Genomic DNA, 12,526 nt, shown 5'->3' with positions numbered 1-12,526 from the left:
GTGTTTGGTTTTGGTAAACATGTTTACTCTGTTTCAAAGAGAAAGGAACACACATTTGTGTGTGTGTATATATATGTATTTGAGATATATATAGAGAGAGATATGATGTATATCTATATATATGATGAGTCAATATATACAATAAAAATTAAAAATCACACTATTAATTCATGAAAGAAGACACATGTTAGATAGAGGGTTTATATACTGGAAAAGGCACAGTACTAGGCATTAGGGGACTTATCACTCAATTGTTTTATGATATAAGGAGGTAAACAACTTAATTATTAACACTTCATATCTATGAATATATGTATTTATAGAAGCTATTTTAAATGTTGAATTGATTAAGGAAACAGAAACTTAAAGGCAAACAAAAACCATGACATAGATATTAAAATAATAGAGATACATTAATTCTTCAGTTAACCAACATCCTAGATATAAATAACAATTCTCCTTTTAAAATGAGATATTCCATTTTAAAGCATATTATTTGCAGTTGATTTAATTTACAACATTATATAAAATTGGAATGTATAGTCAGTGAGCAGCACTGTTCATAGAGATGAAACATATGTTACCAGTAGCAGTTGTCTGATGAAGCTTCATTATTCAGTCCAAAAATGCTGAAGCTATAATCATTAAACATACACCAAAGACAGAAACATAGCAGCTCTAGTATGAGAGAGAATTAAGGTGGGAGAGGGGAATATAAAAGATCTTTATAGAGGCACAAAGAGAATTGGAAATCTAATTATAATCGTGTTTTATTTTTAGTTATTCATGATTGTCTCCACATCGTTTAGTTAGAACAATTGAGTAATAGAGCCACTTTACAAAAGACTATTTATTAAGGCAGGATTTTACAAGAAAGTTGATGATTTATTAAAATGGTAGCTATGATTCCATCTAGAAGCTAATTATAATATCAGAAATAAGATGGAAGATCTACCATCTTATTTCTGATGCTTATTCCCATAGAAAGTGGGATCTTCAAGTTTCCATTCTATTACTAGTGTAATAAGAGGAATGTCCAGTTAGCTAAAAGCTGATTCTGAGATGGAGATTGATGTGCCATATATTTATTAGAAGAGGGAAGAGGCAGAATTCAGAATAGGAACAAGTCAGGTTGTGATGCAATTGGACAAAGCCCAGGCCAGCTTTGGGAGATATTCTAGAGAGATTGTTGTCCATTAGTTTTACCAGATGGGACCAAAATGGCCAAATCTTTCTATTCTTGCCTTGCTTAGTCACTGGATGCAAGATTGCCTTAAAAAGTGTGACTTTAGGCAGGGTCAGTCTTTGCAGCTAGGACAAACTCTGAAGAAGTTAAGAGCTGAGTGTTGTCTGCTGATCACATTCCTTAGAGTTAGGCAGCATATCCTTTCTTGAAGTTGGTGGATTAGCACATCTCAATATGGACCTCTTTCCAGCACTTGTGCTACTTGGATCTACTCCATGTATTTTTGGGGAGGAGCTCCTTCAAGATTTCCTTGAAGATCTCTTCTTGATAGAAAACCTGAAGGAGGGATGAACTTCAGGTTTTGCCAATGCAATCGATTATGGTACCTTAACTGATATGCATCATTGTCATCCTCCACTGTCCATTCTAGAGTTCACTTCCCTCAGCTCCTACCTCTTTTAGTCTTGGTGGTTTATCCACTGGTGTGACCTAGAAACGTATCCCCCAGGTACTTGATCCCCAGTTAACCATGACCTTCTTAAGCTAGGTTGCTGTACTTTTTACATTATATTCATGGTGGGGAAAGGAAGTATTGAAAATCCCTCAAGCTGATTATCTGCACTCTTTCCTACATTTATCGTGCAGAATATACCACCTAATGATCAGTGTCAACTGACAATTACACCTGCAAGAAATAATGACTTTCCTTCTTGCTTGATATTCCCTGGACACAGAATGTCCGAAGTGTCCAGGAAGCAGATATTGATAACCATTCAGTGAGACTCTTTCATTCCCCCGATGTGATCCCTCTTGGGATCACAGCCCTTAATGTTGCAAGCCCAAAGTTGTAGAAACTGAAATAACAAAATCTCCTAGTAGATCATTAGGAGTGATGGTAACTCAGGTACTCTTGTTTTCATGTCCTGCTTCCCAGACCCATGTACTCTTCCTTTGAAGAAAAAGTGCAAAATAAACATTTTTGTTTAATGCATATTATGCATAGTGGATGAGACATGCTACTGTTACAGAATATTTCCTTAGAGCTGTGTTTCGAAAGTGTCTTCAGCAGGCTAGTGGCTTCTGTGTGGTATAATGTGAGACAGAACTATAAGATCTTGTGGATATGGGTTTCATCTCCCACATTCTTTGATTTATATGTACCCTCTGGTTTGATATAAAGCTGTGATCCCATATCAATAGATCAAATGCTCCAAAGCTCTCTGATATAGGTACTAGCCAATGCCCTACTGACAAGAGAGGAAATCTACTCAGAATATATAATATATATATACAAAGTTATATATGTATTAAGTTATATATATAACTTTTTTATATATATAGTTATATATATAACGTTTTATATATATAGTTATATATATAACGTTTTATATATATAAAGTTATATATAAAGTTATATATATAACGTTTTATATATATAAAGTTATATATAAAGTTATATATATAAAGTTATATATAAAGTTTTATATATATATATATATATAAAAAAGAAAGTTTTAACCCTACCAGGATGGAAGGGAACCAATGTAATAAATTTACCACCAGCTATCCAGTAGATTTTATCTGGAAAGAATGCAAATTTGTTTAGGGTGTGGTCATTGTTGGTGTCTATTACTGACAGGATTATCTTTAATAATTGTGAGTTCAGAGACATATTGGGTCTCTGTCTCTGCCACTATAACCACTTCTGCTATATCCTTTTATATCAGCACTGTTGTGGTCATTAATAGAGACTATCTGGTGTCAACTAGCTGAGTAGTTTTATTTAATTTTTTAGTATCTCTTCCATGGTGAAAACTCTCTGGGGAACACCAACATGAGATAGAAAGCCCTTCAAATGTCATGCTTACTTGATTATGTTGATTCACATGTCTTTATCCCAAAACCCCTTGCCCCACATTTCCCCATATTTTTTTCTTCCAAGTCCCTGATTAGATGTCCAGGAACTTTATATCTATTCGCAAAGCTGTTTATATTCTAACTTTGATTCATTGTTTTCCAGAAAATTTTAAACCAGGTATATTGCCAAAATAATTTTTTTTTTAACATATTGACTTTCAAGCTAATTCCTGACTAGACCATAATATAAGTGCTGTCCATTTCTTATATGCACTCATACAATGCTGACCAATCTATAAGGTAAACTTAAGCATTTTTGTACCTACTCAGGTGGTCATATGGCATTCCCCATCAACCATAGATGTGAATTCAGGAACGGATGCTGGGGTACCCTTTAGTGCCTTGAAAGTTGTGTTACCTTACTTTTCGTAGGAGGCACAGGTGCAATAACTTTGCGTCTACTTTGGAGAGGGTGACCCAGAACAACCTGGATTAACTATTCCTAAGTAGTTTTAAAATATGCCAGGTCCCTGAATTTCCACAGGGTTAATGTCTCACCCTCTGAAATGTGTGTGTCGTACCAAGTCTTTTAGAATGCTAGTCATGTCATAGTCATAAGCCACATCTCTATCAAAAATACAAAAAATTAGTTAAGCATGGTGGTGCACGCCTGTGGTCCCAGCTACTCAGGAGACTGAAGCAGGAGGATCACTTCAGCCTGGGAGGTGGAGTTTGAAATGAGCTGAGATTTTGCCACTGCCCTGAAGCCTAGGCAACACAGTGAGACCCCATGTCAAAAAAAAAAAAAAAAAAGAAAGAAAGAAGAGTTGATGTTAATATAAAACTAAATGAACATAGTTGTTCATTTACTGTTTCTGATCATTTTTCATTGAGATAAAAAATTATGTATTCATTAAATTAATGTCTAAATACCAAGCCCTGGTGCCATTTTAATATTATCTAGCAAAAATACTTCATTTGGTTACCTTTTTTGTAGTTCACAGTTATCTTCCAAGATTTATCCAATTTCTAAAGTAGTTTAACTACTGAATTAAATAGGGGAATATGGGTGTATTGGTCCATTTTTATGCTGCTAATAAAGACATACCCGAGACTGTAATTTACAAAAGAAAAAGATTTAATGGACTCACAGTTCCACATGACTGGGGAGGCCTCACAGTCATGGTGGACAGTGAAATGAATGTCTGACACGGTAGCAGACATGAGAAGAGAGAAAGCTTGTGCAAGGAAACTCTATTTTTAAAACCATCACATCACTTGAGACTTATTCACTATCACAAGAACAGCAAAGGGAAGAACCACCCCCATGATTCAGTTACTTCCCACCAGTTTCTACTGCAACACTTGGGAATTGTGGGAGTTGCAATTCAAAATGAGATTTGGGTGGAGACACAGCCAAACCATATCAATAGGGGACTGAAGACTACCTCTGCATCCTTTAGGTCTGTCAGACGACACAAGTCTTCTTATGACCTTACAATAAGATATGACTTTTTATATACAGATTTATATAAACTAGGTATTACTTTTTATATACATATATATTAGTTTTTGTATACATATATATATATATATATACGTAATAGACCTGGAGAAAGGTCTAGTTAAAGAGTCTTTCTGTTTGCTTTTCCTACATTGATGCCTCTTATCTTTCAAGATCAAGGACAGAATTTAAAGGCTGTGCAATTCCAGTTGTACATTCAGGGATCAGGGAAATGACCACAAGTTTGATTCAGGGACTAGCTTTTAGCTCAAAGTCAAACCTTAGCTAACATTTGATTTATTACTTGGCTTATATGTGCTCCTACATAAGAGGAGGGCCATGATGACACTTTAGTCTCTAAATATCAGTGACAATTGGGTACTTCTACACAACAGTTCTAACAGTGTTCAGGTATTCTCCTCACCCTAGTGCAGAATTACTCATGTGACTTACTATAGAGTTCTTTGGGGAATTACTGACAGATTCATTCTCACATATAATTGACTTGGAATTGCAAAGTCTTTTCATCCTGGAGTGGCAGCCAACTCTTCAGTCAATGAATATTGGATCTGAAAACATGCTCAGATCTGAAAACTAAGCAAGGGATTATGAAATCTACATTGGGGTGATTGCCCTCAGGCTTCTGGTTATATATTCTTGGTTTTTTCCTGTGGTATATCTACACATTTATTTACTACTAGCGTTGCTGTGTTCTATTAATCATCTCCATAACTCTTTGTAAGCCAAGTATTCTTGGTCAGTACTTCAACCTTGATGCTTTTAACATAATTATAATCCCCTGGCTTCTGACAGTTAAGTGATCTGGCCTGTATTGTTTTCAGTTACTGTAATCTTTATTTCTATCAGACAAGGTCTGTAAAAGCCACTGTTACAGTCAGCCTTGACTTTTCAGAAGACAATCATCACTAAATTATTTAGGGATACTGGTGTGCCTTTCACAGTTACATGCATTATAGACTAGGTATAGGGTATGCCATCTGGTCTTTTCCTTGGAACGTAATCATCTGGTGGGTCTTCCAACCATACATAATGTATCTATTCCAGTACACTCATTTTCCAAAGTCTTATAATTTCTCCACAACTGTTCTAGCATTCCAACTTCACTTAGATGGGACATTGCTATTTTCATGTTTATGGTACCCATTCAATCAGTGACTTTGCAGCATCTTCTTGATCTAGGGCTAGTGACACACCAAGGCCATACGCCCTTCTCAGAAGTCATCCAGCACTTTATAATTTCAGTTCCATTTTAGGAATCAGCAATTATACTAACACAAAATTCCTATATATATTGATTCTATGAAAATGTATATTAATTTAAATATATAGAATACTTATACATATAAATATATGTGGTGATATATATGTGTGTGTCATGTGTTTATATACATATATGATAGGTGTATACATGTGTGTATGTATATATAAACATGCATATATGTATATATAAACATATGCATATATAATATATATATACACATATATATTACATATATACACACACAGATATATATATACACACACAAACACACACACGGAGAATAAAAGCTTTTCTAAAAAATAATTGATCTAATTTTAACTTTGATATATTAATTTCTAAAAGTAAAAGGGTAAGATATATGCCCAGCAGTGGGCATTCAATTTTGTTATTTTTCTTTGTTTTTTTTTTAAATAAACTACTCTATTAAGAAAACAGTGTTCTGTTATAGAAGGAATACTGAATATTTATTTGCCTGTGAAAGTGTGAATTGAGAGCAATGAATAGAAACTATTGCCATCTATTTAGTCACAAGCATTTTTAAGTCAAACTTCTGTGAGCACAAATGATGAAGTGTTTGGCACATAAGAAATCCATCATATAAATATAGTTTTGATACAAGTTGGAGCAGAGAAATTATTATGCTGTTGTAAGAAAGATTACTATCCAGTAAAACTAGAATGAAACTACAAAGCAACAGAATACAAATATGTAAGAATACCCTTACCATGTTGTTCAATATATTCTGCAGGAAAAAAAGTCCCTACACCAAAAAGTAAATCATGATTGGTGGATTGGAGCTATAGGAGCTGGAAAAGTTACAAAGTCTTAAAAGGACAAAGAAGCTTCGTTAATAAGAAAAAATCTGAAGCACCCGAGTTCAACTCTATGTCAGGTATATAACAAATTTCAAGACAGCAATGACTCTCATGTTTGTAGCTAAGAATTTTAAGCCCAGCAGGCTTCACACATTAAACATACACTTTAAACACAGAAATAGAATACAAGCTTTTGTAAAACAAGTGAATAATGAGAAATATATAAACATGAAAATAGACAGAGATCCATGGAACATTTCTTTACCAATTATAAAAGTAAAAGTAAAAGTATAGACAGAATCCTGGTTTACTGGTACAATTTGGCAGCCAAAACAGTCACTGAAGATTAAATAGGTAGTCCTCTTTTCAGGTTTTCTTTAATTTGAGTTGTATATTTCCCATATAATGTTTTGCCTTTCTGTTGAATTAACCTTTTTTTTCTTTCTTTCTTTAAATGAAGTTTTGCTCTTATTGCCCAGGCTGGAGTGCTATGGCGTGATCTCAGCTCATTGCAACCTCTGCCTCCTGGGTTCAAGCAATTCTCCTGCATCAGCCTCCTGAGTAGCTGGGATTACAGGCAACTGCCACAACACCTGGCTAATTTTTTTGTATTTTAAGTAGAGACGGAGTTTCATCATGTTGACCGGGCTGGTCTTGAACTGCTGACCTCAGGTGATCCACCCGCCTTGGCCTCCCAAAGTGTTGGGATTATAGGCATGAGCCACCGCACCTGGTCTAGCATTCTTTTCATTAATGTACTTGATATCTGAATCATCTTTGTAAGGACATTTCCAGCTATATTTGTCTCATTTTTCAATTTGCTTTTCTCAAGTCTATAATCATCCTATCAAATTCCTCTGTTGAAGGCACAGGCATTCCATGAAGAAGGTTGTTGGATGTAGGGTACAACTTCTCATATTTTCTCTTAGTCTTTCATGTGTTTCTACATCAAATTTGATTTGCTTGGTCAACCAATGAGCTTCAGGGGTAGGATGCTAAACTGAAACTACTCTTTTTTTGCAAGCTATGGTAGGTAGTGAAAGGAAGGTGACAATGGCTACTGAAAATTCACCTTAGCCCCTCCTTTACCCCAGAGGTAGTCACAGTTATACATGCTTGCCTATCCCATGCTCTACCCCACAGCCAAAGTGCAATTATGGGGACAAAAATAGGGGACAGTTGATTAATCCTCTAGCAGCATTCCATAAAATGCTATCTTTCAAAAAGCAAATAAACTTGGAAGAAAGTAAGTTAAAACATTTGGCCAAAGTGTTATTTAAAAATATATAATACAAAATGGTAAGGAAAAAAGCCAAATTGAAATTTAAAACTTATTTTAACTGTAACCACAAAATTAAACATGTGGCTTGAGTAGCAATTATGGTAAATATAGGACAGAAAACCTGAAGTCAGGACTATGCCATAAGAGTTGATTACCTATTTGTACCATGTAATATGAATAAAAACATGACTGAGATTGGGATCTATAAATCAGGCACAACAGTGGACTGATGGACTGATAATTAAAAATGGTAATAGAAGAGATTATTAATAAGGTATATTCAATGTGCTGTGAATGAAGAGATTGTAATATTATGATACATTTATATAATTATAGAATGAGGCAGATCTATACTTGTATGAAAAGATGCTCATATTACACCTATATGAAGAGATGTTTGCCGCAGGGCTTGGTGGTGCATGCCTACAGTCCTCTTGTTTCAGCCTAGGAGTTTGAGGCTGAAGTGAGCTATGATCGTGTCACGGCACTCTGGCCTGGGTGACAGAGTGAGACCTCATCTCCAAAGAAAAATATTTTTAGAAAGTTTTTAACAATCTTTAAAGGGCACCCATTTTTTTTCAGTTTATAATGTGAAAATGACTGTATGGACAGGATTAAATTCCTAGCACCTTCTGTTCTTCAGTCATGGACTAAATGGCTGGTATCCATGGCTGGTATTATCGCTTATAAAAGTGTCTTGCACTTGACAGAGCATATATTGAGAAATAAAGTTTATTATTATTTAATTCCATTTTCCACAAACTTTTGAAATCCTCTTATGAAATACCATAGTATTTATTATATTAAATGTTAAAATTATATTTTACATACACTGGCTTAAATAATTTAAACTATTTTTTATAATTGTTTTTAAATGAAAAGGAAAAACCACTGCTTTAATAATTCCATACCCTCTAATATTATACAGATTTTAATTCAAATTAAAAGATACAGTTTTCTGGTTGCTATTGTTGCATAATAAACTACTCAAAATTAGTAGCACAAAATAGCAGTTTTACTAGTCTCAATATTTTGTTGATCAAAAGTTAGACACTTCTCAAAAGAAGACATTTATGCAGCCAAAAAACACATGAAAAAATGCTCACCATCACTGGCCATCAGAGAAATGCAAATCAAAACCACAATGAGATACCATCTCACACCAGTTAGAATGGCAATCATTAAAAAGTCAGGAAACAACAGGTGCTGGAGAGGATGTGGAGAAATAGGAACACTTTTACACTGTTGGTGGGACTGTAAACTAGTTCAACCCTTGTGGAAGTCAGTGTGGCGATTCCTCAGGGATCTAGAACTAGAAATTCCATTCAACCCAGCCATCCCATTACTGGGTATATACCCAAAGGACTATAAATCATGCTGCTATAAAGACACATGCACACGTATGTTTATTGCGGCATTATTCACAATAGCAAAGAGTTGGAACCAACCCAAATGTCCAACAATGATAGACTGGATTAAGAAAATGTGGCACATATACACCATGGAATACTATGCAGCCATAAAAAATGATGAGTTCATGTCCTTTGTAGGGACATGGATGAAATTGGAAATCATCATTCTCAGTAAACTATCGCAAGAACAAAAAACCAAACACCGCATATTCTCACTCATAGGTGGGAATTGAACAATGAGAACACATGGACACAGGAAGGGGAACATCACACTTCGGGGACTGTTGTGGGTTGGGGGGAGGGGGGAGGGATAGCACTGGGAGATATACCTAATGCTAATGCTAGATGACGAGTTGGTGGGTGCAGCGCACCAGCATGGCACATGTATACATATGTAACTTACCTGCACATTGGGCACATGTACCATAAAACCTAAAGTATAATAATAATAATAATAAAAGAAAAAAAAAAGAAAATAAGAAATGAAAAAACAAAAAAAAAAGAATATTTTAGTAATATTTGAAGAATGGTTTGGGACCTTTATATAAGCTGAGAGCACATCATTATTCTCCCATTTAAAATACATAATGGGACATGGGCTCATTGTATTCAAAAGTTTACTATCTAAACCATTTTCAAGAATAACAAATGTTCCAAAATGTTCACATTGATAATACATGGGTTATTGGATTATAAAAAAAAAAAAAAAAAAAAAAAAAAAAAAAAAAAAAAGTTTAGACATAATATAGCAGAGGTGACTTATCTTTTTTGAATAATGTTTGAGATCTCATCTGAAAAGACTCAATTACAGGGATTGACTCAAATATCTGATGATGACTCCAAAGGTTTGAGTGGGGCTGGAAAAATGAGGATGAGGAATTCAATTTCCAGATAGATTATTTGCTCTCATATCTCTCTGGGCTGACACAATTCAGAAATTGGAGTGTGTTGACTTCCAAGTGGCTTGTTTACATCATGATGACTGGGTTTCAGGAGGAAGCCTTCTATGAGGGTGATCATTCCACAGGAATCCAGGAGAAGATGCATAGTCTTTGCTGACCTTGCCTTGGGTGGCAGTTGTCATAAATTCTGCCATATTTTATTATCTAAAACATTCATAATATTGTCCAAGTGAAGAGGAGAGGTTACAGACTCTACCTCTCAAGGGAAGACTGTGAAAAATTTTTGTACCATTTTTTTCAAACTGCCACCTTCAGAGAGAAAATAATATGGACAAATATTTGCGATTTTAAGAATTAATACAGATGAATGAAACCATAATAAGATTGGTTTATTATTGAATATTATAAGAAAATATATTATTTTCATTTGATGAATTACTTGGATATAAAGTTTTAAACGTCATATTTTTTAATATCAACGCAATATAATGATTTCATGACTTCAGATAGTACTTCAAATAAATAGCTTGGCTTTGTTACTTAACTAAAGTCAAGCTAAACAAAGCTTTAAGCATTCAACTTATTCTGTAATTTCTTATAAAATAACATTGTGACATTACAAAAGCATAAGAGTCATCAATTTCTGTTAATTCTGTACATAAAAGATCTTATTTGCATCATATTAAATGAATATGCTTTTTATTGTATATTGTTTAGTTTTAAATACTCCTGCTGATACCAGCCACTCCATAACAAAGATAAGCTGAAATCCAATACCATCTCCAAAATTATATGACTAGCTTTTCTAGATATCTGGACCCAATCTTAAACGGGAAGGAGACAATAGAACGAGACAGAGTTGAACTTCATGTAGAATAAGTGTTCAGGTGTAAGCAGTTGCTTGAAACTTGAAAAGAGTTCGATAGCATGCATTAGCAAGTTTAGGTTGCTACACTGCCTTCCTACAAACACTCTCCTACGTGCTTACTACATACTACATAGAATGGTAGCAGTTTATGAGAAGCAGGAATAAATGTTTTCATAATATTAAATTTTACTTTCTTTGCATTTAAGAATCATAATGTTTAAAATATTCACTCTACTACATCTGAGCCACTCTAAAATTTTCAGAGATGATTTATACCCATGGCTTAAACTTATCTAATTATGGTGACTTATTAACCAGCTTATAAGAAAAAAATGTGGTTCTAAAAGAGGCTTTAAATTATTTCTATATTCTATAGGTAAAGCAGAATTCATGTAAAATAATTCTTTAGTAAAATTTTCTTAATGGACTATTAATTATGTGAAGATACACCATTTGTATTTGGAATTTGGAAGCAATGGGCTGAGACAATGATAAAGTAAACTGCTTAATAATTTTTTAAATGGATGCTTTATTGGCTGTGTGCTGGGTTTGATAAAACCTCTGAGTGGCATCAAATGTCCTGAAAATTGACATTGATCTTACAAAAAGGTCTTTGAACCCTTAAGACTTCCACCAGTCTTTACGTTATTTTGGCTACAGAGGTAAGAACAGTTTATTAAATCACTTAATAGAATGAGCCTCCCTATCATCTAACTCAATGGGTGGAATGCAGTTTCACATTTTATTCCATCGCTATGTCAAAAGCTGACCCATTGGGTGTTCAATCAAAATGTGTTGTAGCACTTTTTTAAAAGTAAAACTAAAAGACCCTAGGTCTTTTAGTTGTGCCAAAAGGGTTGCTTGATTTAGCATAATTTAGAGTTATCTAAATCGAAGTTAATTCTTGGTAATAATGCCTGTTTCCAGATTAATAAAGGTAAATATTTTAAAGCATATGTAAATATGATAAAAGCAGGACATTAAATATTTATATATGCCATATATTGTTTAAAAATCTACCATGTTGCTAACCATGTGCTATGAAAGTGTATAGATTTTTTATGTAATTACCTTAAAACTGCTCATGGAAAGTTACCAAAAATCAAAATCTAGCATTAAAATTAGGAAATGGGAAGCATAGTTCATATTTCCAACATCATAGGTTTAAATTTTTTTAAATTCAAGTAAGTCAGTATTCACAGCAAAAAAGTATGGTTTAATTATTAAAATATAAACATATTATTGTGAAAAATAAAAGCTTGTTCTAATATTTGATTTCGTGATTTTTATATTAGAAGTTATTTAGCATCTTTAAAGTTGATCTTTGTATATGAAAGGATAAAATAATGAGAAAAATGCTTTAAATTTCAGGCGAGACAGACAATAATCAATCATCAAAGAATATAAAAGGATATTAA

The sequence above is a fragment of the Pongo pygmaeus genome, chromosome 2 (genome assembly GCF_028885625.2).
Source record: "Pongo pygmaeus isolate AG05252 chromosome 2, NHGRI_mPonPyg2-v2.0_pri, whole genome shotgun sequence".
Lineage (NCBI taxonomy): Eukaryota > Metazoa > Chordata > Mammalia > Primates > Hominidae > Pongo > Pongo pygmaeus.
This window is presented reverse-complemented; position numbering follows the sequence as displayed.